Source organism: Schistocerca americana, chromosome 1, assembly GCF_021461395.2.
Source record: "Schistocerca americana isolate TAMUIC-IGC-003095 chromosome 1, iqSchAmer2.1, whole genome shotgun sequence".
NCBI lineage: Eukaryota > Metazoa > Arthropoda > Insecta > Orthoptera > Acrididae > Schistocerca > Schistocerca americana.
Window position 1 is genome coordinate 708712475 of NC_060119.1, and position 3120 is coordinate 708715594.

At 40.6% G+C, this 3120-nt stretch overlaps 1 non-coding gene across 1 annotated transcript; it reads left to right on the forward strand.

The window, feature by feature from the left end:
• Positions 1-2291: 2291 nt before the first annotated feature.
• On the forward strand, positions 2292-2365 carry Trnat-ugu. Its single transcript has one exon. It is a non-coding gene; the product is annotated as a tRNA-Thr (tRNA).
• Positions 2366-3120: the final 755 nt, after the last annotated feature.

Here is a 3120-nt window from a genome sequence, read left to right on the forward strand (position 1 = left end):
TGACCATGATGTAATCTAATTGAAATCTTCCCGTATCTCCCGGCCTTTTCCAAGTACACCTCCTCCTCTTCTGATTCTTGAACAGGGTATTCGCTATTACTAGCTGAAACTTGTTACAGAACTCAATTAGTCTTTCTCTTCTTTCATTCCTTGTCCCAAGCCCATATTCTCCTGTAACCTTTTCTTCTACTCCTTCCCCTACAACTGCATTCCAGTCGCCCATGACTATTAGATTTTCGTCCCCCTTTACATACCGCATTACCCTTTCAATATCCTCATACACTTTCTCTATCTGTTCATCTTCAGCTTGCGACGTCGGCATGTATACCTGAACTATCGTTGTCGGTGTTGGTCTGCTGTCGATTCTGATTAGAACAACCCGGTCACCGAACTGTTCACAGTAACACACCCTCTGCCCCACCTTCCTATACATAACGTTGTTCAACGACTCCTAAAGGCGAACTTTGCATTTGATAGCAAATTATATGATATAAAATGATGAATTATCCTTACATACACGCCCTTTTCAATAACTTTAGGAAACACTAATACGGAGAAATTGGTCTAAAATTGGCTAAATTATTCCTTTCTCCCTTTTTGTAAAGTGGGTTTACTACTATGTACTTTAACTGTTCAGGTAACCGACCATTCTTAAAGGAAAAAATTACAAATATGGCTCAGTACAGGGCTAACATGTGCAGCACAATACTTTAATATTCTGCTAGGCACTCCATTAAATCTATGAGAATCCTTAGTCTTCAGTGATTTAATTACTGACTCAATCTCCCCCTTGTCGGTATGACAGGAGTATTTCAGGCAATCGGAAAGGTATCTTCCAAGAAAGTTATATAATTCCCTGTAGAAACTAAGTTTTTATTTAATTCACAAGCAGTGCTCAGAAAATGATCGTTAAATACTGTACATATATCTGACTTATCAGTATCAGGAATATTTTTACTATGAAATGACTTTGTATTGTCGACCTTGTGCTGCTAACTAGACACTTCTTTCATAACTCACCACGTGGTTTTAATTTTATCCTGTGAATTAGCTATTCTATATGCGTACCACATACTCTTTGCCTTCCTAATAATATTTTAAGCGCCTTACAATACTGTTTGTAATGGGCTACTGTAGCTAGATTGTGCCTACTTCTAACATTTTTATATAATTCCTGCTTTGTTCTACATGATATCCTTATCTCACTAGTCAGCCACCCAAGCTTCCTTTTACTGCTAGTACCCAGTTTAGAACGTTCTAGCAGAAAACAACTCTTAAAGTGCATAAGAAATGTGCTAAGAAAAGCATTATATTTGTCATTTGTTATCAGCATTATAAACATACTGCCACTCTTGTTCCTCAAGGAGGTTTAAAAAACTCTCTATTTGCCATTGGATTAGCTTCCATACATAGTTTATAATTACATGTGACTTTGTTTGAGTACAAAACACTTTTAGTGTTAAAATTTGTGCATCATGATCTGAAAGTCCATTAACCATTTTACTAACAGAATGCTCACCCAGTAATGAAGAATGAATAAAAATATTTTCTATGATTGTGCTGCTATTCCCCTGCCGCCTTGTTGGAAAAAACACAATCTGCATCAGGTCATATGAGTTTTGGAGATCTGAAGTTACAGTGAAATAAACACCCTTAGCTGCTTACAGGCGTTGACATACGTCAACGGGGACAGATGAAAATGTGTACCCCGACCGGGACTCGAACCCGGGATCTCCTGCTTACATGGCAGACGCTCCATCCATCTTTTTTCTATTTTTTTAAATCTCATTTTCCTCGCTTTTGTTCGTTGCATCTGCTCGGGGTGGACTTCGTAAGACATCGGTTTAAGTTCGTTGTTGATCGATTCACTCAGTTTTTTTTTTATTACAGAGGGCACGCAACCCTCTGACCGAACACGCTGAGCTTCCGTGCCGGCTGTCCATCTGAGCCACCGAGGACACAGAGGATATCGCGACTGCAGGGATTTTATCTCTGGTACGCCTCCCGCGAAACCCACATTCTCATCATATTATCCCGCACTACATTCGTAGTGCCCCCTCCCATTATACTCATTACTCGCGGCGCGTTGCCGATTCCCGTAAGAGTTCGGGCACTGTTTGTGCATTCGCACAGAAGAAGAAGATGGTCAAGTGGCCGGTGAGCCTTAACTATATATAAACTAAGATGGTATCTGTTCTTTCGGACATGTCCGAAAGAACTACGAGTGTAGTGCGGGACAATACGTTGAGAATTTGGGTTTTGCGAGAGGCGTGCCAGAGATATCCTCTGTGTCCTCGATGGCTCAGATGGATAGAGCGTCTGCCATGTAAGCGGGAGATCCCGGGTTCGAGTCCCGGTCGGGGCACACATTTTCATCTGTCCCCGTTGACGTTATGTCAACGCCTGTAAGCAGCTAAGGGTGTTCATTTCATTGTGATTTCATTCTAACGACCTGCATGGTCACATCTTAATATATATACATATTTAGGAGATCTAACATCCTTTCTCTTGCACAATCATATACAAAATTAATATTGAAGTCACCACATATAACTAATTTCTGATACTCCCTGTAAAGTGAACCAAGGCCCCCTCTAGCTTCAGCAGAAATGCTCTTAAGTTAGAGTTAGGGGGCCTATAAACAACAACAATTAGAAGTCTAGTTTCACTAATTTCAACTGCCCCTGCACAGTATTGAAATATCTGTTCAGTGCAGTGCCGTGATACGTCTATGGACGCAGAGCACTGGTTTTTACGTACATAGACACTCCCTGACACCGCAAGGAACTCCGTGAAAAACAGCTAGCTAATCTGTATCCTAGTAAAGGAAACCTCTGAATGGTCAAATTATTTAAGTGGTGCTCGGATATACCAACAATGTCAGAGTCAAAATCTAGAAACAGTTCACTAACTTTATCTCTAATACCTCTTATATTTTGATGAAATATGCCAATTACTTCTGTACTTGGATACCTGGCTGTGAATGTGATTTCTTAGTAAGAGGGACTTCTTTTAAGCAGGTATACCTATCAGCTGATTTCAATCTAAAAAAGGTGCAGCTCTGGCACCAACTACTACAGGAATTTTTCCATGAGTGATCCCACCACCACCACCACCCAC